Source organism: Bos indicus x Bos taurus, chromosome 16, assembly GCF_003369695.1.
Source record: "Bos indicus x Bos taurus breed Angus x Brahman F1 hybrid chromosome 16, Bos_hybrid_MaternalHap_v2.0, whole genome shotgun sequence".
NCBI classification, from domain to species: domain Eukaryota; kingdom Metazoa; phylum Chordata; class Mammalia; order Artiodactyla; family Bovidae; genus Bos; species Bos indicus x Bos taurus.
In genome coordinates this window covers 67,178,747-67,206,342 of record NC_040091.1, presented here as the reverse complement: position 1 = coordinate 67,206,342, position 27,596 = coordinate 67,178,747, and the positions used below count along the sequence as shown (strand labels likewise).

The following is a 27,596-nucleotide window of genomic DNA, read 5'->3' as shown; positions in this document are numbered from 1 at the left end:
TGACTATGGCAATTTCCTGTGTGTGTGTAGCAGTTACTTAGAATGAGACAACAGTGGAGTTTGCTGCATCAATTAATTCTTCCTCAAAGCAAAAGTTCTCTGTAGCATGCAATGTCATTGGAGAGCATTTTACCCAGAGGAGGACTTCTTTCAAAATTGGAGTCAGTCCTCTCAAACCTTGCTACTGCTTTATCAACTAAGTTTATGTAATATCTTAATTGTTTTACTGTCATTTCAACAGTCTTCACAGCATCCTCACAAGGAATAGATTCAACCTTAAGAAAACACTTTGCTCATCCATAAGAAGCAACTCCTCATCCTTTCGAGTTTTATCAATCAGACTGTAGCAATTCAGTCACATCTTCAGGCTCCCTTCTGGTTGTAGTTCTAGTTCTCTCAGCATTTCCACCACAGTTATTTACTCCACTGAAATCTTGAACCCCTTAAAGTCATCCTTGAGGGTTGGAATCAACTTCTTATAAACTTCTGTGAATGTTGATATTGCGACCTCTTTCCATGAATCACAAATGTTCTTCACGGCATCCAGAATGGAGAATCCTTAATAAGGTTTTCAGTTGACTTTGCCCAGACCAATCAGAGGCAGCAACTGCCATATAAAATTTACTTCTTAAAGAACAAGACTTGAGTCAAACGGATGTTGTGTCAAGAGGCATGAAAACAACATTAATTTCATCTCTATCTGACCTCTTGGGTAATAACTGCATTGCCAATGAACAGTAGTAATATTTTGAAAGGCCTTTGTTTCGAGAAGTAGGTCTCAATAGTAGGCTTAAAATATCCAATAAATCATGTTGTAAACAGATATGTTGTCATCCAGGCTTTGTTGTTCCATTTATAGAGCACAGCAGAGTAGATTCTGAAGGGCCCTAGGCTTTTTGGAATGGTAAATGAGCATTGGCTTCAACTTAAAATCACCAGATGCATTTAGTCCCTAACTGTAAAATCAGCCTATCCTTTGAAACTTTAAAGCCAGTCAATGACTTCTCCTCTCTAGCTATTGAAGTCCTAAATAGCATCTTCTTCCAATAGAAGGTCGTTTCATCTCCACTGAAAATCCATTGTTTAGCCACCTTCAGTGATTATCTTAGCTAGATCCTTTGGATAATTTACTGTAGCTTCTACTTGAGTACTTCCTGCCTCACCTTGCACATGTCTTCCTTACTGAAACCTCAAGAACCAAGCTCTGTTAGATTCAAACTTTTCTTCTGCAGTGTCCTCACCTCTCTCAATCCTCATAAAACTGAAGAGAATTAGAGCCCTGCTCACCATTAGGCTTTGGTTGAATTAAATTTTGTAGTTAATTGGATCTTTCATCCAGATCACTGAAACTTTCTCCATATCAGCAGTAAGGCTGTTTTGCTTTCTTCAGCAGTAAGGCTGTTTTGCTTTCTTACCATTCATGTGCTCACTAGAGTAGCATTTTTAATTTCCTCAAGGACTTTTCCTGTGCATTTCACAACTTGAGCTAACTCTGGCACAGGAGGCCTAGTTTCTGGCCCATCTCAACTTTCAACATGCCTTCCTCACTAAGCTTAACCTTATTTCTAGTGTTTTATTTAAAGTGAGAGACATGTGACTTTTCCTTTCATGTGAACACTTAAAGACCATGGTTCAGTTCAGTTCAGTCGCTCAGTCGTGTCCGACTCTTTGCGACCCCATGAATTGCAGCACACCAGGCCTCCCTGTCCATCACCAACTCCCGGAGTTCACTCAGACTCAAGTCCATTGAGTCAGTGATGCCATCTAGCCATCTCATCCTCTGTCGTCCCATTCTCCTCCTGACCCCAATCCCTCCCAGCATCAGAGTCTTTTCCAATGAGTCAACTCTTCGCATGAGGTGGCCAAAGTGCTGGAGTTTCAGCTTTAGCATCATTCCTTCCAAAGAAATCCCAGGGCTGATCTCCTTCAGAATGGACTGGTTGGATCTCCTTGCAGTCCAAGGGACTCTCAAGAGTCTTCTCCAACACCACAGTTCAAAAGCATCAATTCTTCAGCGCTCAGCCTTCTTCACAGTCCAACTCTCACATCCATACATGACCACTGGAAAAACCATAGCCTTGACTAGACAGACCTTTGTTGGCAAAGTAATGTCTCTGCTTTTGAATATGCTATCTAGGTTGGTCATAACTTTCCTTCCAAGGAGTAAGCGTCTTTTAATTTCATGGCTGCAGTCACCATCTGCAGTGATTTTGGAGCCCCCAAAAATAAAGTCTGACACTGTTTCCACTGTTTCCCCATATATTTCCCATGAAGTGATGGGATTGGATGCCATGAACTTCGTTTTCTGAACGTTGAGTTTTAAGCCAACTTTTTCACTCTCCTCTTTCACTTTCATCAAGAGGCTTTTTAGTTCCTCTTCTCTTTCTGCCATAAGGGTGGTGTCATCTGCATATCTGAGGTTACTGATACTTCTCCCGGCAATCTTGATTCCAGCTTGTGTTTCTTCCAGTCCAGCGTTTCTCATGATGTACTCTGGTAGGGCCTATTAATTGGTCTAATTTCAAGACTGTTGTGTCTTAGGGACTAAAGAGACCTGATGAGAGGGACAGAGGTGGGGAGCAGACAGCGGATAGAGTATTCAGAACACACACAATATTGACTAAGTTTACTGTCCTATATGACTGCAGTTTGTGGAGCCTCCACACAATTATAGTAGTTTCTTTATCTGTAACATGGGAGAAATGGTTCCCACACCTCACAGAGGCAATGGGAGGATGAATTGAAGGTATGTATGTCAATAATTATGCACAGTACCTAGGAAGTCATAAGTATACAAACTTGTCATTTGTTAGTATTAGTTATGAAACTGATGCTTTCTCCCAAATTCCGAGATATATTTGGCTCTATGAAGATTTTTAAGAAAGTCAAGTAGGCAAATTTGGTGAACATCTTTTCTATAAAGACTGTGTATTTGTCATACTCAACAATGAGGTTTAATGGAGATTAAAAAGTATTGCTATTTCTGATCCATCAAATTATATATATGTATATGCGACTGTGGTGGAGAGATCTGACAGAATGTGGTCCACTGGAGAAGGGAATGGCAAACCACTTCAGTATTCTTGCCTTGAGAACCCCATGACAGTATGAAAAGGAAAAATGATAGGACACTGAAGAGAAACTCCCCAGGTCAGTAGGTGCCCAATATGCTACTGGAGATCAGTGGAGAAATAACTCCAGAAAGAATGAGGGGATGGAGCCAAAGCAAAAAGAATACCCAGCTGTGGATGTGACTGGTGATAGAAGCAAGGTCCGATGCTGCAAAGAGCAATATTGCATAGGAACCTGGAATGTCAGGTCCATGAATGAAGGCAAATTGGAAGTGGTCAAACAAGGGATGGCAAGAGTGAATGTTGACATTCTAGCAATCAGTGAACTGAAATGGACTGGAGTGGGTGAATTTAACTCAGATGACCATTATATCTACTACTGCAGGCAGGAATCCCTCAGAAGAAATGGAGTAGTCATTATGGTCAACAAAAGAGTCTGAAATGAAGTACTTGGATGCAATCTCAAAAACGACAATATGATCTCTGTTTGTTTCCAAGGCAAACCATTCATTATCACAGTAATCCAAGTCTATGCCCCAACCAGTATCGCTGGAGAAGCTGAAGTTAAACAGTTCTATGAAGACCTACAAGACCCTTTAGAACTAACACCCAAAAAAGATGTCCTTTTCATTATAGGGGACTGGATTGCAAAAGTAGGAAGTCAAGAAACACCTGGAGTAACAGGCAAATTTGTCCTTGGAATACAGAATGAAGCAGGGCAAAGACTAATAGAGTTTTGCCAAGAAAATGCACTGGTAATAGCAAACTTCCTCTTCCAACAACACAAGAGAAGACTCTATACATGGACATCACCAGATGGTCAACACCAAAATCAGATTGATTATATTCTTTGCAGCCAAAGATGGAGAAGCTCTATACACTCAGCAAAAATAAGACCAGGAGCTGACTGTGGCTCAGATCATGAACTCCTTATTGCCAAATTCAGACTTAAATTGAACAAAGTAGGGAAAACCACTAGACCATTCAGGTATGACCTAAATCAAATCCCTTATGATTATACAGCAGAAGTGAGAAATAGATTTAAGGGCCTAGATCTGATAGATAGAGTGCCTGATGAGCTATGGAATGAGGTTCATGACATTGTACAGGAGACAGGGATCAAGACCATCCCCAGGGAAAAGAAATGCAAAAGAGCAAAATGGCTTTCTGGGGAGGCCTTAAAAATAGCTGTGAAAAGAAGAGAAGTGAAAAGCAAAGGAGAAAAGGAAAGATATAAGCATCTGAATGCAGAGTTCCAAAGAATAGCAAGAAGAGATAAGAAAGCCTTCTTCAGCGATCAATGCAAAGAAATAGAGGAAAACAACAGAATGGGAAAGACTAGAGATCTCTTCAAGAAAATCAGAGATACCAAAGGAACATTTCATGCAAAGATGAGCTCAAAAAAGGACAGAAATGGTATGGACCTAACAGAAGCAGAAGATATTAAGAAGAGATGGCAAGAATACACAGAAGAACTGTACAAAAAAGATCTTCATGATCCAGATAATCACGATGGTGTGATCACTGACCTAGAGCCAGACATCCTGGAATGTGAGTCAAGTGGGCCTTAGAAGGCATCACTACGAACAAAGCTAGTGGAGGTGATAGAATTCCAGTTGAGCTATTCCAAATCCTGAAAGAAGATGCTGTGAAAGTGCTGCACTCAATATGCCAGCAAATTTGGAAAATGCAGTAGTGGCCACAGGACTGGAAAAGTTCAGTTTTCATTCCAATCCCAAAGAAAGACAATGCCAAAGAATGCTCAAACTACCGCACAATTGCACTCATCTCACACGCCAGTAAAGTAATGCTCAAAATTCTCCAAGCCAAGCTTCAGCAATATGTGAACCATGAACTTCCTGATGTTCAAGCTGGTTTTAGAAAGGGCAGAGGAACCAGAGATCAAATTGCCAACATCCTCTGGATCATGGAAAAAGCAAGAGAGTTCCAGAAAACCATCTATTTCTGCTTTATTGACTATGCCAAAGCCTTTGACTGTGTGGATCACAATCAACTGTGGAAAATTCTGAAAGAGATGGGAATACCAGACCACCTGATCTGCCTCTTGAGAAATTTGTATGCAGGTCAGGAAGCAACAGTTAGAACTGGACATGGAACAACAGACTGGTTCCAAATAGGAAAAGGAGTACGTCAAGGCTGTATATTGTCACCCTGTTTATTTAACTTATATGCAGAGTACATCATGAGAAACACTGGACTGGAAGAAGCACAAGCTGGAATCAAGATTGCCGGGAGAAGTATCAGTAACCTCAGCTATGCAGACGACACCACCCTTATGGCAGAAAGTGAAGAGGAACTAAAAGGCCTCTTGATGAAAGTGAAAGTGGAGAGTGAAAAAGTTGGCTTAAAGCCCAACATTCAGAAAATGAAGATCATGGCATCTGGTCCCATCACTTCATGGGAAATAGATGGGGAAACAGTGGAAACTGTTTCAGACTTTATTTTTGAGGGCTCCAAAATCACTGCAGATGGTGACTGCAGCCATGAAATTAAAAGACGCTTACTCCTTGGAAGGAAAGTTATGACTAATCTAGATAGCATATTCAAAAGCAGCTGACATTACTTTGCCAACAAAGGTTCGTCTAGTCAAGGTTATGTTTTTTCCTGTGGTCATGTATGGATGTGAGAGTTGGACTGTGAAGAAGGCTGAGCGCCAAAGAATTGATGCTTTTGAACTGTGGTGTTGGAGAAGACTCTTGAGAGTCCCTTGGACTGCAAGGAGATGCAACCAGTCCATTCTGAAGGAGATCAGCCCTGGGATTTCTTTGGAAGGAATGATGCTAAAGCTGAAACTCCAGTACTTTGGCCATCTCATGCAAAGAGTTGACTCATTGGAAAAGACTCTGATGCTGGGAGGGATTGGGGGCAAGAGGAGAAGGGGACGACAGAGGATGAGATGGCTGGGCGGCATCACTGACTTGATGGAGGTGAGTCTGAGTGAACTCCGGGAGTTGGTGATGGACAGGGAGGCCTGGCGTGCTGCGATTCATGGGGTCGCAAAGAGTCAGACACGACTGAGCGACTGATCTGATCTGATCTGATATGCAACTTCACTTTCACTTTTCACTTTCATTGGAGAAAGAAATGGCAACCCACTCCAGTGTTCTCGCCTGGAGAATCCCAGGGACAGGGCAGACTGGTGGGCTGCCATCTATGGGGTCGCACAGAGTCAGACACAACTGAAGTGACTTAGCAGCAGCAGCATATGCGTACATATATGTGTGTGTGTGTGTGTGTGTGTGTGTGTGTGTGTGTGTGTATAACTTTGATTTATCTGCTTCCAAATTCAAAGCTTTCTCAATTATTCTGGATATAGAAACATGTTCTAAAAGCAGTAAGGGTAGTTCATTACTGTTTCCATCATCATCCATAAATATAAATACACACACACACACACACAGTTACTAAGACATCAGTAAAGTTTTAAATCCTTAAATTATTTTGCTGTTGCTTTTCTAAAACCTAGGCTAAGAAAAGAGTTAGACATCACCAACAAGCACAGAAGAATGAAGCTGCTGCTACTGCTGCTAAGTCGCTTCAGTCGTGTCTGACTCTTAGCAACCCCATGGACTGCAGCCCACCAGGCTCCTCTGTCCATGGGATTTTCCAGGCAAGAACACTGGAGTGGGTTGCCATTTCCTTCTTCAATGCATGAAAGTGAAAAGTGAAAGTGAAGTCACTCATTCATGTCCGACTCTTAACGACCCCATGGACTGCAGCCTACCAGGCTCCTCTGTCCGTGGGATTTTCCAGGCAAGAGTACTGGAGTGGGGTGCCATTGCTCTCTCTGGAAGAATGAAGAAACAATAAGAATTAACTAAATGAGCTGCTTTAAATTAGAACTGTCTCTCAGGCTGTGTATGTGTGCTAAGTCACTACACACACATACACACAGAAGTCGCTCAGTCATGTCCGACTCTTTGCAACCCCATGGATTGTAGCCCAACAGGCTCCTCGGTCCGTGGGATATTCCAGGCATGAATACTGGAGTGGGTTGCCATTTCCTTCTCCAGCTAAGTCAGTAAGCCATGTTCAATTCTTTGCAACCCTATGGAATGTAGCCCACCAGACTTCTCTGTCTGTGGGATTTTCCAGACAAGAATTCTGGAGAGGGTTACCATTTCCTTCTCCAGTGATCTTCCCAATCCAGGGATCAAACCTCAGTCTCCTGTATTCCTTGCATTGGCAGGCAGATTCCTTACCACTGAGCCACTTGGGAAGCCTGTCTCTTAGGCTGAACCCTAATTTTAATACAAGGACTTCCCTGATGGTACGTTGGATAATGGTCTGCCTGCTAATGCAGAGAACACAGGTTCAGTTCCTGGTCCAGGGAGATTCCACATGCGCTGGAACAACGAAGCCCATGCACCACAACTACTGAAGTCCATACGCCTAGAGCCTGTGCTCTGCGACGAGAGAAGCCACTGCAAGAAGGCCTCGCACCACAGGTAGAGAGTGTCCCCTGCACCCTCGACAAGAGAAAGCCTGTGCAGCGACAAAGACACAGTGCAACCCAAAATCAAATACACACACACACACACACACAATCTGTTAAAATAACTGTCCCATTTCCATGGAAATGGAAAAGCATGCCACCAGATACAAAGGTACAGATTAATGAGCTGGGCCTGTTTCTCAAGCCAGGAAACCAAGACTATGGTTTGTGCCTGTTGGGCTCCCTCACTGATGTTCATCCACAATATTCCTTTTGAATTGACTTTTTCCACTCTGTTTTTATTCCTAGACCACTGACACTGCTTCTTTGTCTCTCAAAATTTCATTATTGAAAGTTCACTGTTTATTCAGACAAGTTTATATGGAAAATCTCCTAGAGTTTCAGAACAGAGAAAGATTTATGTGGTTTAAAACAGACAAGGCTTGCTGGAGAAGGCAAAAATCTGAGCTGATATTTGAAACCAGGAAAGGGCGCAGATGTCTAGAAAGGGGACGATGAAAACATGTGCTGTGGGAAAAGGTCATGAATAGCAAGCTACAGCCACAGTAGAGATGCCCATCCCATCTCAGGCTCTCATCAGTGCTACCCAGCCACCCCAAAATGCCGCCTGAAACCTTCCTACCACTCCCACCACATACCTTCTTGGGCTTGCCATGCATGGTCTGTGAGATCTTAGTTCCTGGATCAAGGACTCAAACCCGGGGCCCTTGGCAGTGTAAGCACAGAGTTTTAACCACTGGACTACCAGGGACTCCCTCCCCCACATGCCTTCAGTACAGCAGAGTCTCTGCCTGTCCTTCAGGATTCTGCATAAACTCACTCTTGGAAGTAAAGCGTCTCTTTTATCTACATGGTTAGGACCCTGTATTTCTCCTAGATATCTCTTACCACAGCATTATGTACTCTACTGCCATGATTTAGAGGGTATGTCTCCTCAAGCTGTGAGCAACAAGAGGGAAATTCTGTCTCATTCTCCCCGTATTTATTCTTGTTGGACCTCAAGTGATCACTAAACTAATATTTATTAAGGGATGAATGACCAAACTTGGGGATCTGCATGGAGTACAGGGGAAAACTGATTAAACCATAGATGAGGTTCTGCCTTGAATAACAGTTAAGGAGAAGTAGAACCTAATTATAGAAAGAACCTGGAATGACAAGCTGGAAAATATCTCAGCAATTACTAATTTAAATACTTAATCTTCAAAGATCACATTAAACATTTGCTAGATGCCAGTGATGCTGTGCTAAGTGGTTTATATATATCCTCTTGTTTTATCTTCATGATAAGAGAGGGATTGCTATTGCCATTTTAGAAATAAAGGGTGAGTGTTTAAAATCAGTTTTAAAATCACTGACAACTCAAACTGAGGCAGATGGGCCCCCGTATACTCTACAAGAGAATACTGACTTCCAGAAAGACTAAGAAATGTTTCCCAGCTCATCCGGCTGACAAATGTCGAGCTGCCCCTAGAATCCTGACCCTCTAACTCATACCAAGTTCTCTTTCCACATCATTCTGCCATTCTACAGAAGAACCCACAGCACAGGCAGAGAAAGGGGACACAGTGGAAGTGACACTCTGCATTTGTTTGCTAGGGCTCCTGGAATAAAACACCACAAGCTGCATGGCTTAAACAACAGAAGTTTATGTTCTGACAGTTTTAGAGGCCAGAAGACTGAGAGCAAAATGCCAGCACGCGTGGGGTTTATGGCTTTGCTGTGTCTTAGTTGCAGGACGTGAGAGTCTCTAGCTGTAGCTCTGGCTTCTCTTGTGGTGCAGGGGCTCTAGACCACAAGGGATCAATACTCGCAGTACACAGGTTTACTTGCCCCACAGCATGTGGGCTCTTAGCTCGCTAACCAGAGATTGAACCCATGACCCCTGCACTGGAAGGTGATATCTTAACCACTGGACCACCAGGGCAGTCCCAGGCTTGGCTTCTTCTGATGCCTTTCTTCTTAGTTTGAAGATGCCAGCTTCTTCCTGAATCCACACATGGTCTTTCCTCTGTACCCATGTTCCCCTGGTGTCTCTTTGAGCGTCCAAATCTTTGCAACCCCATAAACCATAGTCCACCAGGCTCCTCTGTCCATGGAATTCTCCAGGCAAGAATACCGGAGTGGGTTGCCATACCCTTCTCCAGGGGATCTTCCCAATGCAGGGATCAAATCCAGGTCTCTTGCATTGCATGCAGATTCTTTACCGTCTCAGCCACCAGGGAAGCCCCTTCTTACAATACCAGTCAGTTTGATGAGGGCCCATCCTGAGGGCGTCCTTTAACTCTGTCATCTCTTTAAAGACTTAATCTCCAAAAGCAGTCACATTCTCAGGGCCAGGGTGGGGGTGGTTAGGACTTTAACATATGAATGGGGAGGAGCACAAATTAGTCTATCACAGTTCTGTAATATAAATGCAACAGATAAACAAATAAGCATACAATTGCTAATGGAGAAGGGTGGCATTTGAGAAGGGAGGAGTAACCAGCAGAAAGGTCCCTAGAGTAACTAGAGAGGTGCCTAGTTTAGGTCATAAAATAGGCACCTAAATAGGACTGTGAGGAGATAAAGGAGAGAGAGCACAACACTGTTTAGATAGACCAGCCTCCCTCATCTGGTTATTTTGAAAGCATACCCCATACGTGCACATGTGCGCACGTGTGCATGTACGCACACACACACATACACACACACACACAGTGTACTTCAGTGAGACACAATGCATAATGTAGTTTATTTCACCCTTTCATGATTGGGAAATACAAAACTATTTTAAGGACCAGAGAACCGGCTAGCCCAGTTTCACACGCTGCGTTACAAAAAAGCAATAATGTCTCCTCACAGTTTGCTGTTATTTTTCCATTGTTTCACCTCTTTGGTGGCAAAAAATAAGGAGCCACTCGGGCTCTATTTTAAGATCACAAAAAAGAAGCAGTCATAATCACCACCTAGACAGACCTTGTGCACATTTGTAAGCTGAGGTCTAAAGATATAAACAAACCTAGAGTTCACCCAGTTACAGAACAGCTGAACTCATGTTGCACTCTCAAGCTGGGGCCCTTTCTTTACACCCTTTCAGCATCCCTTCCTCTCCTTTCCCTCCACTCCCCCGAAACACTCAGGCTAAAAAGATAATAGAGCCCAAATTAGAAGAGCATTTGTATACAACTTAGCTTGACCACTATTTTAAGTTGCTAAGCTATTTTTTGGTGGTGTGAAGCAGGCTTAAGATATGAATCTGAAGGAAAGGAATAACTGAGTTTCTCTCTGTGATTGGTTAAATAAAGCTGGAAAAGAGCCATTTTCACCTTTTATCCTTTTTTAGATTTGAATCATAGTTATTAGACGCTGACTTCCAAATCCTACATGGATGGTTTTTAAAAATTCCTCTTCTCACAATGGACCTAGAGTCTATCATACAGAGTGAAGTAAGTCAGAAAGAGAAAAACATCATATATTAATATATATATATGGAATCTAGAAAAATTGTACAGATCAATGTATTTGCAGGCAAGGAACAGAGACTCGGATGTAGACAACGGGTGTGTGGACACAGAGAGGAAAGGGGAGGACGGGCTGAACTGAGTAGCACTGACATATATATACACTACCAGGGGTGAAATAGACAGCTAGTGGGAACCTGCTTTGTAGCACAGAGAGCTCAACTCAGTCCTCGGTAATGATCTTAAGTTGTGGGATGAGGGGAGGTGGAGGGTGGGAAGGAAGCTTAGGAGGGAAGAAACACCTGTGTACATATAGCTGATTCACTTTGATGTATAACAGAAACTAATATCATATTGTAAAGCAATTATATTCCAAAAATAAAATATGAAAAAAAAAGTTTAAAAAATTTTTCTTCCCCACACAGAATGCTATGGAATAATGTCTCACTGACACTGAACAAACTATATTATGCTCATTTTCAGAAAATATTCCACCTTTATATAAAAGAAACCTATCATGGAGAGGAATCAGTATTAATGCTTCTTATGATGCTGAAGCTGAAACTCCAGTACTTTGGCCACCTCATGTGAAGAGCTGACTCATTGGAAAAGACTCTGATGCTGGGAGGGATTGGGGGCAGGAGGAGAAGGGGATGACAGAGGATGAGATGGCTGGATGGCATCACTGACTCGATGGATATGAGTCTGAGTGAACTCCAGGAGTTGGTGATGGACAGGGAGGCCTGGCGTGCTGCGATTCATGGGTCGCAAAGAGTCGGACACGACTGAGCGACTGAACTGAACTGAACTATACCTAACAATGTGGCACAAAATGCCAGGAAAAGGAATGGATTTTGAAAAGTGCATTTATTTCTACAATTTTCTCTCTCCAGACCAGACGGTTTGCAAATATGTCCCCCTAGAGTGTATCTGTGTTTTGTTGAGGGCTCCACTCCCTCTTTAATTGCTGCCTCTTTTTATGACGTACTCAAGATTGCCACAGCAGGGAAAGCCATATCTTTTTCTAAAGAAAACAGTCCAGGGAAAACCCCCAGGAAAACCGTCATGCTGGCTTCAGTGTTTCATGAAAGCCATTTTATTACTGGATGAGTTATAACATTCTGGAGAAGTTTTACTTTTCAACTCACACTGTAACTATTTAAAGTAGCCACTGAGGTTGATCTCATAATTAAAAGTGGGATGCTGACTATGATCTCGAAGTGGAAAAAAAATGAAAGAAAAAAATAGCAGGAGTTGTGGAAGATCAAAGGCCGGGTATACCCGCCCATCTCATGGGATACTGGGAAGCTAAACCATGAAGCATGACATGAGCGTTCTACAAATCCTGGATTGTGTAACATTATGAATTCAAGTTCATCATTCTGTTTTCAGGTTGTAAGAAGTTTTAGAAGGGGTTTCTGGATACAGTGAATGACAATTCGCTTTTGAAATAATCCAGAAATTTAGTCTTTTGCAGGATTAAGAACTCTGTTCATAGAAAGTGTGCATTTGAGGAGGAGTTCTCAGGAGCCCTTAATATGTTTTGTGTCTTGGATCTCTCTGGCAGTCTGATGAAGCCTACAGACCCCATGATATAGTCTGACACTGAAAAATTCTTAAAATGAAAACACTGGGTTACAAAGGAAACCAATTATACTGAAATACATGGACTCTATGCAGTGTAGTAGACCTCTTAAATGGTATTTATGTATGTTTTGAAGGCTTGCGTTTTCTCTTGCTACCTTTGTGGAATACACCCATGTAATTCTAAAGTTCAATGTAAAATTTTTTAAGACAGAAGAACTTACAGAATGATAAGGGGTAAAACAATAGAAAACTAAATTGCTTTTGTTCTCCCTCTGCTAGCACTATAATAAACATGCAAAGCCAACCTGAATATTTAGGGGTTACATATAATAAGCACATGGAGAAAGAAATGGCAACCGCCTCCAGTATTCTTGCATGAAAAAGGCCATGGGCAGAGGAGACTGGAGGGCTGCAGTCCATGGGGTCACAAAGAGTCAGACATGTCTGAGCGACTAACACACACACACACATGTAATAAGCAGAAATAAATGCACTTTTCAAAACCCATTCCTTTTCCTGGCATTTTGTGCCACGTTGTTAGGTATAGTTAAGGTTGAAATGAACTAGAAATACTCATTTGCTCCAAATTATGAAGTTTACATTTCCTCAACCTTTGATCAACAGCAGAGAACAGAGACAAGAACATTAATAAAACCTGTCAGAATGTTTCAGCTGAGCTTCCGCCCATGAAATATAATGCCTCAATGGGTTTGCGAAAATGCAAGATTACCAAAAGCAAAGTTACACTCTTCCCTTCGTTTTGGACAGGAAGAAGTTTGATAACTATACCACAGCCTAAGGACATATGGGCAGCACCAGGAATAAAGTCCAGGATGACTTTCCAACACATGTTAGACACATGTCATTGAAACAGGGAGGGAAGGAGGACAAAGAGGCATCTCCTGAGTGCCAGGCAGTGTGTCTGAGAAACATCTGAGCCAGAAGCACACTCAAGTTCATCTGATCACAAACAGCTTCCTCTCCATACCTCCCTGCCCAGCCTGACACACACAGATTCACTGCTTCCATTCATGGAAGCACCTGGCCATCAACAGTATAAAATTAGAGCACTTCAATAAAAGTACTTATGAAAAATGGCTATTGAATCAAAAATTTATTACAAGATTTTTTTAAACTTTGAGGAAATACAAGAGTCAGTATTTCTTTTTTTAATAACCTTTATAAAACTTTTTATTTCATATTGGGGTATAGCTGATGAACAGCATTGTGATAGTTCACGGTGAACAGCAGAGGGACTCAGCCATATATATACATGTGTCCATTCTCTCTCCAACTCCCATCGATCCAGGCTGCCTCATGACATTGAGCAGAGTTCCCTGTGCTGTCCAGTAGATGCTTGTTGGTTATCCACTCTAAATACAGCAGTGTGTACATAAAAAGACCCTTCTTTTCAACGGTGGATTACAATCACTAAATGTTTCAGCTCTCTTTACATTGCACAGTTATATTCTTTGCAGCCAAAGATGGAGAAGCTCTATACATTCAGCAAAAATAAGACCAGGAGCTGACTGTGGCTCAGATCATGAACTCCTTATTGCCAAATTCAGACTGAAATTGAAGAAAGTAGGGAAAACCACTAGACCATTCAGGTATGACCTAAATCAAATCCCTTATGATTATACAGTGGAAGTGAGAAATAGATTTAAGGGCCTAGATCTGATAGACAGAGTGCCTGATGAACTATGGAATGAGGTTCGTGACATTGTACAGGAGACAGGGATCAAGACCATTCCCAGGGAAAAGAAATGCAAAAAAGCAAAATGGCTTTCTGGGGAGGCCTTACAAATAGCTGTGAAAAGAAAAGAAGCGAAAAGCAAAGGAGAAAAGGAAAGATATAAACATCTGAATGCAGAGTTCCAAAGAATAGCAAGAAGAGATAAGAAAGCCTTCTTCAGCGATCAATGCAAAGAAATAGAGGAAAACAACAGAATGGGAAAGACTAGAGATCTCTTCAAGAAAATCAGAGATACCAAAGGAACATTTCATGCAAAGATGGGCTCCATAAAGGACAGAAATGGTATGGACCTAACAGAAGCAGGAGATATTAAGAAGAGATGGCAAGAATACACAGAAGAACTGTACAAAAAAGATCTTCACGACCCAGATAATCACGATGGTGTGATCACTGACCTAGAGCCAGACATCCTGGAATGTGAAGTCAAGTGGGCCTTAGAAAGCATCACTACGAACAAAGCTAGTGGAGGTGATAGAATTCCAGTTGAGCTATTCCAAATCCTGAAAGATGATGCTGTGAAAGTGCTGCACTCAATATGCCAGCACATTTGAAAAACTCAGCAGTGGCCACAGGACTGGAAAAGGTCAGTTTTCATTCCAATCCCAAAGAAAGACAATGCCAAAGAATGCTCAAACTACCACACAATTGCACTCATCTCACACACTAGTAAAGTAATGCTCACAATTCTCCAAGCCAAGCTTCAGCAATATGTGAACCGTGAACTTCCTGATGTTCAAGCTGGTTTTAGAAAGGGCAGAGGAACCAGAGATCAAATTGCCAACATCCGCTGGATCATGGAAAAAGCAAGAGAGTTCCAGAAAAACATCTATTTCTGCTTTATTGACTATGCCAAAGCCTTTGTGTGGATCACAGTAAACTGGAAAATTCTGAAAGAGATGGGAATACCAGACCACCTGATCTGCCTCTTGAGAAATTTGTATGCAGGTCAGGAAGCAACAGTTAGAACTGGACATGGAACAACAGACTGGTTCCAAATAGGAAAAGGAGTACGTCAAGGCTGTATATTGTCACCCTGTTTATTTAACTTATATGCAGAGTACATCATGAGAAACGCTGGATTGGAAGAAACACAAGCTGGAATCAAGATTGCCGGGAGAAATATCAATAACCTCAGATATGCAGATGACACCACCCTTATGGCAGAAAGTGAAGAGGAACTCAAAAGCCTCTTGATGAAGGTGAAAGTGGAGAGTGAAAAAGTGGGCTTAAAGCTCAACATTCAGAAAACAAAGATCATGGCATCTGGTCCCATCACTTCATGGGAAATAGATGGGGAAATAGTGTCAGACTTTATTTTTCTGGGCTCCAAAATCACTGCAGACGGTGACTGCAGCCATGAAATTAAAAGACGCTTACTCCTTGGAAGGAAAGTTATGACCAACCTAGATAGCATATTCAAAAGCAGAGACATTACTTTGCCAACAAAGGTTCGTCTAGTCAAGGCTATGGTTTTTCCTGTGGTCGTGTATGGATGTGAGAGTTGGACTGTGAAGAAGGCTGAGCGCCGAAGAATTGATGCTTTTGAACTGTGGTGTTGGAGAAGACTCTTGAGAGTCCCTTGGACTGCAAGGAGATCCAACCAGTCCATTCTGAAGGAGATCAGCCCTGGGATTTCTTTGGAAGGAATGATGCTAAAGCTGAAACTCCAGTACTTTGACCACCTCATGTGAAGAGTTGACTCATTGGAAAAGACTCTGATACTGGGAGGGATTGGGGGCAAGAGGAGACGGGGACGGCAGAGGATGAGATGGCTGAATGGCATCACCGACTCGATGGACATGGGTTTGTGTAGACTCTGGGAGTTGGTGATGGACAGGGAGGCCTGGTGTGCTGCGATTCATGGGGTAGCAAAGAATCGGACATGACTGAGAGACTGATTTGATCTTATCTGAATGGTTCCAAGTCTATAACCACTGTCTTCTAGGGAGCACTGAGGTGGCCTTAGGAGCTTGCAGGAGTTGAGGAGTAAGATATAAACCATACACAAGAACCCAGCTAGACATCCAAGAAAGGTTGGCAAGGCAACAGTTAAACTTTTAGAACTTAACAATCTGTCAACTAGGAAGGAAAAGGAGCCCAGCAGGATGGCTCCTGGAAATAGGTAAAGGCACTGAGGGTCACTGAAGTATAGAACCAGGCCTACCAGTTGGCTAAGCCCAGAGTCCAAGAGTTTAAAAGAACAAAGATTCAGTCCTTGCCAATCAGATGCTGGAAATCAAGCTAATTTATGACTACTCCCTACTAGTTAATAATTACCCTAGAAAAAAGGATGTGTCTTCTACAAGCTCATGAATTTCTATGTATTTTTGTTTTCGGTGTTTTGTTTTATTTGCTTTGTGTATTTGGTGGTTTATTTTAAGGATTTCTAGATATTCTTTCACTCTTTAAAGATTTCACTCTTTCTAGATTTCTTTCACTCCCGCTGAAACAAAACAAAACAAACCTCTCCAGAAAAACTTAAGCCATTCTGGCTTCTCTAGGTTTGCTCCTGGCATTTAAACACAGCTGGAGATAAACCACGGAACCTGGCAAACTGGTTTTTAATCTTAGGTTCACTTTCTCAAATCTCAGAGCGGCTCTCACGACTCCACAGCATCTCTCTAAATTGTTCTGGTGCCCTGTATGCCAACACTAGAAAGACTTTCTTCTCCCCCTTCAAGTCTCTCACATGACCCCACCCTCACTCTTGGCTGTGACCTCATTTCCCTTCACTGAAAAAACAGAAGGCAGCAGGCTGAAGTTCCCCATCTTCCCACCAGAGACTCTGCAAACTCCTCTGCCCAGGCACTCGGGTTCTTCTACTCCCCGTCATGAAGGAGGCAGAGTTCCTCCTCCTGTTGCGACCCATGGGTGGCTTCTAGACACCAAATCCCTCTATCTTCCTCAGGTGCTTCCCCCTAATGGCCATGCGTTTCTTTTCTAAGTTATCAAACTTTACTTTCTACTAGATCAGCTGATTGGCAAACTTGGCTAGTCTCCCCGCTGACTTCACATTCCTTTTGCCTTCATGTTTCCATTTTTTTAAAAATAGTAGGAATACACCACTTGCTTTAACGACTAGAAAAACAATGATGGTTACTATTAAAATATCCATAAATTACCAAATAAAGCTGAAAAAAAATCCCTTCCAACCTGTTTTCCAGTGTCGAAGATTGCCTTCTCTCTGGGTGTTTTTCCACCCTCTTTTTCCATCAGTGAACATGCCTGGGGTCTCTCAAAAGACAAACTCCCACTTTCTACATCAGTACCAAAGATGCCCCAACATAACTCCTCAGGGTTCTGCCAAGAGTGTGTCTCCATTTTCACGTTGTGTTTCGTGGACAGATTTCTCGAAAGGGCCATTTGCTCCCAGTGTATCTATTCATGTCCTCAGAGTCCTCACCTCCCATCCCCTCCACCATGTTATCGAATCCCCACCACTCCACTGGAACTGCTCTTATTACCACCACTAATGACTTCCAAGTTTTCAAATGTGGTTGTCAACTGTCCTATCCTGTTTCTCTGGAACCACTTTGCTTTTTTGGTTCCATAAAATCATCCTAACTCCTGGTTTTCCATCAGATTTCTTGGTTGTTCCTTTGCAGGCTTATTTGCAAATGCTGTTCTCTGTCTGAAGCTCCCATCTGAGCCTCACCACCCTCAATCCCTTCCCCTTTCATGCCTGGCTTCTCAACCCTCACATCCCAGTTTAAATTTTACCTCCCCAGGAAACCTTTCCTTCACCTCCCCAGGTTAGCCTGTACTAATAAAGTCCATTTGCTCCTCTTATTATTTGCTTAATTATTATCTCTCTCCTCCAAGAAGGAATTAACTCTTTATTCAGGTATGTTATAAACGTAGCACAGTGCCTAGCATGTAGTTAGTATTAATTAAAACATACTGAATTCGTGAAGGAAAAAATGTGCATAGCCCAGAGATCAAACATTCCTGGATAATACTAGCATCTGCCTTTTTATTTCCTTGACCCAGCAGGTAAAATTCTTAAGTGAAAAAGTGAGTACAGACTATCTAACATGCTTTCTCTAATACCTCTTCTTCTCTGAAGAATTTAAAAAGGTATATGTTTCCTACTCTTTTCTTAGGCATGTTACATATATTAATGAATGCATGTGCGTGCTAAGTCACTTCAGTCCTGTCCGACTCTTTGCCACCCCATGGTCTGTAGCCCACCAGGCTCCAGCTCTTCCCTGGAATTCTCCAGGGAAGAATACTGGAATGGGTTGCCATGACCTCCTCCAGGGGATTTTCCCAACCCAGGGATCAAATCATATTCATGAACAGTATCTAGAAATTCTTTTCTTCACAGAAACTTATAATTTCTACAAGAGTGCTCTTTTCATTGTGACAATAGCTCATAAGGTATTAATCAACCAAACCAATTTATCAATTTAACACATAATTTAAGCAGACAGTAAAATTTTCTGCAAACACTGAATGAGTCTCAAAAAACTGGTTCTTTTATTGCTTTTCACTGACAACAGAGGGGTCATTAGTGATAAAAATAAGAAAAAATCTCATATAAACATTGTGAACTTTTATATATTTTAAATATAAACCCCTGATTGTCACTGCCTCAAAAAATAAGTACCACACATCTTAATATTTTGCAACTAAATTTTTAATTAAGAAATCTTTTTAAATTAGAATTTTTGCTGTGAGAAATCATCCTAAAATATGTTAAGAGCATACTTATCAATGATATAATGATATTCTGAAGTTATATTTGAACATGAATTCCCATTACACACTGAAAGCAATGATTTTGAAAACTATTCCATGAACTACAGAAATGCCCTAGCATTGTCTCTTTGAGATCTAAGTTCATATAACCTCAGCCAGTTTTAAACTCGTCTGCCACTTCTTCATGACAGTTGCATGGAAAGGAAGTTGATACCTGTTTGAGGTAGATAATAACAGGGATTGATGGATACTAAGAAATCTTAATTACAAATGCAGGAATCTAGTATGTCCTCAAAACCATATGCATCTTTAGATATTTTCCTCCAGGATGCTGCTGCTGCTGCTGCTAAGTCGCTTCAGTCGTGTCCAACTCCGTGCAACCCCATAGACGACAGCCCACCAGGCTCCCTTGTCCCTGGGATTCTCCAGGCAAGAACACTGGAGTGGGTTACCATTTCCTTCTCCAATGCATGAAAGGGAAAAGTGAAAGTGAAGTCACTCAGTCGTGTCTGACTCTTCGCGACCCCATGGACTGCAGCCTACAAGGCTCCTCCATCCATGGGATTTTCCAGGCAAGAGTACTGGAGTGGGGTGCCATTGTTACTTAATTGCTCTAAATTACTTTCCTTACTGGACAGATGGCGCTAGTGGTAAAGAATCTGCCTGCCAATGCAGGAGACACAAGAGACATGAGTTTGATCCCTGGGTTGGGAAGAACCCCTGGAGAAGGAAATGGCAACTCCCTCCAGTATTCTTGCCTGGAAAATTCCATGGATAGAGGAGCCTGGAAGGCTACAGTCCATGGGGTTGCAAAGAGTTGGACGCAACTGAGCACATGTACACACATGCACTTTTCTTACTACTCACATAATACTGCATCAGCTACATATAAAAAGACCACAAAATGGACTACCTTTTTGTCTCAAGAAATAAACAATGAGAGCCTGGGGACAATTCTGGTGTTCCAGAGGTTAAGACTCCACGCTTCCACTGCTGGAGGCATCAGTTCGATTCCTGATTGGGGAATAAGATCCAGCATGCCAAGAAGAGGCTGAAGAAAACTTACAGGCACCAGTTATCTCCCCTTAAACAATCCCAGGCAGACACTGTCTCTTCTACAATTACAGATGCAAGAATCTCGCAAGAATACATAAAGGGTCTAACATCTCAAGTTACTGCTGAGGTACGGCACTCATCTTGTTGAAGCTGTGGACATAAAAGTATGGGGCAAATAGGAAGTGTGTCAGTTTACTGACCAAAATTCAGAAGCTACCTGCTGACCTAATGTATCAAGTGGCACAGTTTCATCTAGCAGTCAAACATGACCTACTGTGTATTACTTATGACGGAGTTTTATATATATGTGTAATAAGCCACTCTATAACTAAAGTTGATTTTTACTCCAGAAAAAAAAAAAAAATTTTAGTTTAGGTAAGCTACTGAGTTGTTTGGAAAGGTAAAATAATTGTTTTTCATACAAATGATAAATCCAAAGTCAGAGTAACTATTTTGATACAAATGCTTTAAGCTAACCACCAATATTAATGAGGCCAAAAGAACCATAGGCTCTGCAGGTTGTACTCAGAATATTCTAAAAAATGCTCTATTACTAAATAAAAGCAAAACCTTTGGTAGAATTCGTGTTTTTTGTACAATTCATAATATGTCTATTTTGTATTTTGGGGTTAAACTTCACATACCTTATTTTCTTAAAGTAGCATATATCTCTATACAATGCTAAATAGTTACAAAGTAAGAAATTCTAAATTATATAATACTTCTTGAGACTTTCCTGGCAGTCCAGTGGTTAAGCCTCTGTGCTTTCAATGCAAGGGGTGCAAGTTCAATCTCTAGTCAGGAAAATAAGATCCCACATGCCCTGCAGTGCCTCAGGCAAAAATAAATTAATTAATTAATTGGGGGGAAAAAAGGAAAAAAAATTTTAATTAAAAAGGAGCTAATTCAACAAATAAATAAATCATATACTACTTCTTCAATCATTCTTAAATGTTTATGCAACTTCCTCTATTATGTCAATCAGTAATCTTATAATCCCATGATAAGAACAGAATAGTTAACAGGGGAACTGTTGGCATGTGTACTTTCTAGTTCTTCCCCTATAATTTTTCTGACATTAACACAAACAGGAAGAGGTTGACAGTCTTCAATAACATGCATCAAAACTGGAAATATAAACCAATCAATTAGTCAATTGAAGCATACAAAATACATCAAAATAAAAATCCTAAGACTTGGATACTAAATAAGCTAGAGCAAGTCCCCAACATATGAACTAGTTCTAGTCCAAGAGCGTATTCGTAAGTCCGACAAAGGTAGCCTAGGTACCCAGTCAACACAAGCGACTATATAGTGCTGTACTGTAAGGGTTTATAGTAATACTTGTCACACAAATAATATATACATAAAAAACCAACACAAAAGATAAAGAACACATTTTAAATCTTACAGTACAGTACTTTGAAATGTACAGTAGTATGGTATAACAGCTGGCATACAGGGGATGCAACATATGTTCACATCTTTGAAAGTTTACAACTTGAAGGTTTGTATATAAGGGACTTACGGTATTTAACTGTCCACTCACACCTCTTTCACATTTGTAAAATGTGAATATCTGCTCTGCTAACTTACATGGTTATTGTGTGAACAAAGTTCTTAAGTAATCTCTTTACAAACCACAAAACGCTATGCAAACAAAAGGTATTATTGTCCCTCTGATATTTTGTTTCAAACTAGGTAATCAGAAAACAGACTGTAAATTAAATAAAATGAAAAACAAAACTCAGTGTTATAAAAATGAGTTTTTCATATTATGGAAGACTGAAATCACACATATTATGGATATTTGTTTTCTAACTCAAAACGAACTATTACCTAAAATGCATAAACTTCCCTGCAGACTTCAGAAGTCAAGCAAATGAGGAAGATTAAGGAAAAGGGCGCAGTTGATTTACAAGTGCACTCTCCTCCCTATAAAAAGGGAAAGCAAGGGAAATGAGTGCAACGTGGTCCCAGTCCTTCATCTTTGACTCAGTGGTTATTAAACTCTGACAGGGATCACTTACAGACGATTGCTGAGTTTCACTAAAGCTATTTCAACTCATTCAATAAGCAATCAAACTGGTGGTGCAGCTTCATAAATCGGCTTATGGAGAGCACTGAATTATTTAAGCTTATTTTATATTTGTATGATGGAGAAATAAATTATATTTTCAAAGAATGGTCTAAGGGTGGACCAGGAATCGAAGAGAATCCCCAAAAAAGTGAGAACCACACACTGGCAAAGGTAGCAAAATTTGGGCGCATCTCTCTTTCTCAGGTGTGTGGCAGCACCAAAAGACAGCAACAAAATCGGCTCTGTGGTACTGGTTTTTTTGGAAAGAACTCCAGAACCAACTCTTTGGTTCTCCCAACTGTCACTGCCCTAGTGGCCAAGGAGCAGAAGATCAATAGCTAAAGCTTAAATTCACTGTCTCTAAGTTGGTTCTTGACAAACACGGACACCATTTTTCTTACAAAGCCTTTAGAAAGAGTCATCTGTAACCCTTAGTCCTGTCTCCATCTTCTCTGCATTAAGCAAGTCCGGACGTTCCTAAAGCTGTGGGAGATTCTACAAAAGTTTTGGCCCTCTTCTCGGAAACCTCTTCTACTTCCCTGATTTTGTAGAAAATGACAGTCTATGAGAATAAAAATAACTTGCTTTCATTTTTCTATGCATCTCACCCACTTTCTACGAAAAGTTATCAGGAAACAATATGAACAATCCTCTAAACTTGAAAAAAGCAATGTTTACAGAATTTCTATTTCCATTTCAAAATTTGGCTCTTAATGTTAAGACCCCTAACACTCTTCAAAATTATTGAGGACCTGAAAGGGCCTTTCGTTATATAAGTTATATCCATTGATATTTACCATATTAGACATTAAAATTGAAAAAAAGATTTAAAAATCACATTAAAAGAGGCAATTCATAAACACAGAGACAGAAGAGGCTGTCATGAAAACTGTTCAACCTTATTTCTGAAAGAAATGGAAATTTAAACAAGATACCATTTTCATATAACAATTGTCTCAGTTTTTTGATTTGCTGTTATTTGTTCTGTTTGTATATTAACATCATGTTGGCTTAGGGAAATTATACTCTTATTCTATTTATACATGGATACAATATTTATCAACAGAAAATTGGCAAAAATAATAACTAGCACTCCACAATATTTTGCTGAATATTTTTTAAATCCTCTAGATACTCAATAAATATTATTATTAACCTTTTAGAGTTGACAAAAGAACATTCTGATAAAGCATTTGACTTAACGATCTCACCTGTACTTAGGAGAACTTTTAATAGAACTTGAAAAATACATTTTAAGAATCTATCCAGGACTTCCCTGGTGGCACAGGAGATAAGAATCCACCTACCAGCGCAGGGGAGACTGGTTTGATCCCTGTCCAGAAGATTCCACATGCCACAGAGCAACTAAGCCGGTGCGCCATGACTGCTGAAGCCCCAGTGCAGCAACTACCGAGCCCTCATGCTCCAGAGCCTGTGCTCCACAAGAGAAGCCACGCCAACGAGAAGCCCAACCGCTGCAACGAAGAGTAGCCCCTGCTCGCTGCAACTAGAGAAAGCTGGCACACAGCAATGCACACCCAGCACAACCGAAAATAAATAAATAAATAAAATTTTAAAAAATCTATCCAAATGAAATAAACAAACGTTTGTATTGAGAGGTCCTAAGTGAAACACTATTAATAACAGCAGAAAATTTTCATCCATGTAAAGATCTAGCAATTTATAATCAGCCAATACAGAATTTCCACTGACAAAAAATTAGACCTTAGAACCATACTCTCTGGCTCAGGGCTAGATTGCCATTGCTTGCATAGTGCCTGACACATGGGAGGGCTCAGTAATATTTGTTTATTATATGAATGAATAGTAAAGAAAAACCAAAGACTATAAAAATGTCTTGAGAGAAAATTTCATGATTGAGGAGGAGCATGTTACAAAACAGCATGAACAGCGCATTAAATTAATTAAACGTGGAGGTCATTAGACTCAGGTGACCCTGATCCCACCACAACCTGCATCAGCAAACCAAAATTTAAGCCAGTAAATGCCTCAAAGTTACAAAATCAAAAACTAAGGACAATCATTCAGAAATAGCCAACTAAGCTTTATAGTGTCAGTGAAGCATTCCTAACCACTTCTGGTTGGGCACTGCCTCATGCCAATCACTTTTTCCTCAAATAAACTCAAAAAATTTTAATATGCCTCAGTTTATCTTTTAACAAGTGCGATCACAATTTTGTGAAATCTACATATGGATGAATGTATTATAGAAAAATGTCTAGAAATATGAAGAGATGTATATAGTTGAATTCCTTGTGTCTATGCTGATGCATGCTAGTTACTCAATAAATATTTCTGATTGAATAAATGACATTTTAAAAGTAGTTACCCCTTAGGGGGACTATATGTACAGTTTTCCTTTTCCTCTTTGCAATTTCTATATTTGACAAGATTTAACCAGTAAGCGTGAATTATCTTTGTAATAAATAAGAATATGATAAAACATAATTATGCTGGGAAATGTCATTAGGAATTTTGGAGCAAAAGTAGCAAATATAGACATCCTACAATCTAATAAAAAAAAATAACATGTATCTCACTTCCCTATTATGTTTTACTGATTGCATTTGGCAATAAGAAATATCAGATGTTACAGAAAAATGGCAAGCTTAAGATTGTACAGCTACTATTGGGGTGGAGTCTAGAATGTAGGTCATTTGATTTCCAGGCAAGTAGTTTTTCTATTACACCAATTATTTAGAGTTCTGAAACACTAACTGAATAAATGCAATATTCACTATAAGGCAGTTCTTATAAGTGAAATAATTTGCTAATTATTTTATACTGTCCTAAGAAATACTATGTTTTCACATGACATGAATCATTTGGAGAATCTGAAATTCCTAAAGGTGTTTAAAAATTTGTGCATTTTAGAGGAACATATGTCATTATTCAGGGAAGGGGTCTATAGCTTTCATAAGATTTGTAAAAGGGTCTGTGAAAATAAAAAAGAAGTTGAAAATGACTAAAGCTTAACTCTGCAAGCAAGAGGAAGAAAAAAACTAATGGTAAATAAAAGGCATAAGAGAGGAAAAGGAACCATAGCTAATTCTGAATTCCTCTTTTTTATTCCTGGAACATATTTTTTTAATATGCAAACAATTTGGTTTTTATGACTTTGCTTTCTAAGCAGACACTAGGAATGATACTGATGGGTTAAAAACACAGGCAAATTACCTCTGTGGGATGAGCTTTATCAGGTACTGTTAGCAAGAAGCTGATAAATGTAAAATGTAAAAAAAAAAAAAAAAAGAAATTAACATTGCAAGTCACTTTCAAGATATTTTTCATTCATGTTTAATTGAGAAAAGGAAAATTATTAAATAGATTTCTTAGTTTCTTGTCCCATGAAATGTGCTTCCCCTACAGGAAGTTTGTGAAGCAGTTTTGAGCAAATGCAGATTAAACACTTCTCTGTGCATTTCACAATTATTGCTTAAATGAAAATTTAACTCTTCCTTTGCACAATGAAAGAACCAAATACCTGTTGTTTAATCCCAATATTCAACTTGATCGGCAAGGTTTAGAGATATCTGGAATATAATTTTAAAACTCTTAAGCAAGATTTGTTTCATTACTCTTCCCTGCAAACATCTCTTAGGCCACAGTTTCAAATTTGTGCAACAAACAGAAATAAAACAAAACAGAAATTCCCTTTGAATCCAAAAGGTTATACATGCAAATATCATAGCTTGAAATTGACATACACCCAAATGGTCTGCCTCCAGCGTGCTCCACCTCCCTTAGATGAATACGTGCTTACGTCATCAACCAACCTGAAGACCATTTCTTGTTTTACTTTTTGAGGTCATTTCTAAGACTAAAATGAGTACAATATAGGAGACTTAAATAAGTTAAACTACTATCATTTCAAATCCAAGTGGCTTTTTTATTCTTTTTTTAAGGAATGCTTTCAATACGAAATTACTAAAATAGTTTCACACTCAAAACTTAACTTTCTTATTTGAGCAAATCTTTTCCACATCTAGCTCCAAGCTCTGCCCTCTTGGCATGTCCAATAACTTAGAAGGACGAATCAGAAGGCCAGTCATTGTACAATCAGTTTTTCAATGTTGTCTGTCTTTTCGCACAACACTGCTACACATTAAATACCCAGGTACGCTTTGCATAAGTAACCGAAATGACCGTTTATCAATTAAACCTTAAATGAATCGATAAATTCCTTCGCTAAAGATCCTCAGGGCTGTCAAACAGCAGGTTGCTTGAGTGTGGGTATTGGCCACCACCTCACGTGGAGCTCTAGCTAGAGTCACCTCGCCTCGGTTCTGAACGTTAGCTTTCTTTCCGGGCTGTAAAAGAAGGAAACGCCTTATCTTGGACTCCACAGTGCATCTAGCCCCCGGAAAGCAAACTGGCATTTGTTAGAAGGAAATTAAGGTCCCCCGATCTGTGTCTCATTGCAAAAGGCAGAGGACATGCAGACTTTCGAGAGAGCGATGACTCCTAGTCTTCCCTCCGTCCCTCCTTCCTTCCAAGCAAGGTAGAAACTAAAAGTTAGCGAGAGTGGGAGAGAGACCTGGAGCTAGCGGGGGTGGGGGTGGGGGAAGAGTAAATAGATTGCTTACAGTTCCCAGAGTTACAGTGAGATCCTTCGGGCTCCTTTACGCCTCTAGTTTTCTGTCGGGATCCTTTCTTAGCCCGGGACCACAGAGAAGTTCAAGTCTTATCCTTGGTAGGAGGGGCTAAAATGTGGGCTGGTTTCCTTTCGTCTTTGCAGATGCGTTAAGGTGGAATTAAAGAGGAAGGGAGGGAAAGCGCTGTTCTTGGAGAAGCTAACATCTTAAATGTCAATGTTTACTGTTTAGAACTAGGAGGCTGAAGTCAAACATCATGCACAAGTAAAATGTAAGTTAACCAGTTCTAAATGTCATGGATGCTGTGTATGTGTGTGTATGTTTGAATATACTTCTTGTCCTTAAGTAGCTACTGCTTCCTCCTTTTTTTTCTAAACAAGAACTCAATTGAAAAGATGAATATCAGGATGGGGAACACATGTATACCTGTGGCGGATTCATTTTGATATTTGGCAAAACTAATACAATTATGTAAAGTTTAAAAATAAAATAAAATTAGAAAAAAAAGAAAAGAAAAGATGAATAACCCAGAGCATTTTTTTTTCCTCTTTACAAAGGCAAAGTTTATAACGAACCTAAAATATAGGCTACACATTTTGGAGATGAACTATTAAACCACTTAAAAAATGAAATCCATTTAAATATTTCCTCCCCAAACACCAAAGGCCAGTTAATAACCACGTGCTTGTAAATTTAAGATTAAAGACATACCAAAGAATGTAATACATATGTTGAGATTTAGGGGGAAAAAAATCAAATCAGGTTAAATCAAAAATATGCAAAGTAAATTCAAATACCTGATGTCACTG

At 40.3% G+C, this 27,596-nt stretch overlaps 1 protein-coding gene across 1 annotated transcript in view; it reads right to left on the bottom strand.

Moving 5' to 3' along the window:
• PLA2G4A (phospholipase A2 group IVA) overlaps window positions 1-26,887 on the bottom strand; it is a 174,333-nt gene extending 147,446 nt beyond the window's left edge. The window contains exon 1 of the mRNA XM_027565600.1: window positions 26,779-26,887. The gene's annotated coding sequence lies outside the window, so the exon portion shown is untranslated. The remainder of the gene's footprint in view (window positions 1-26,778) is intronic.
• Between the last annotated feature and the right edge of the window lie 709 nt (window positions 26,888-27,596).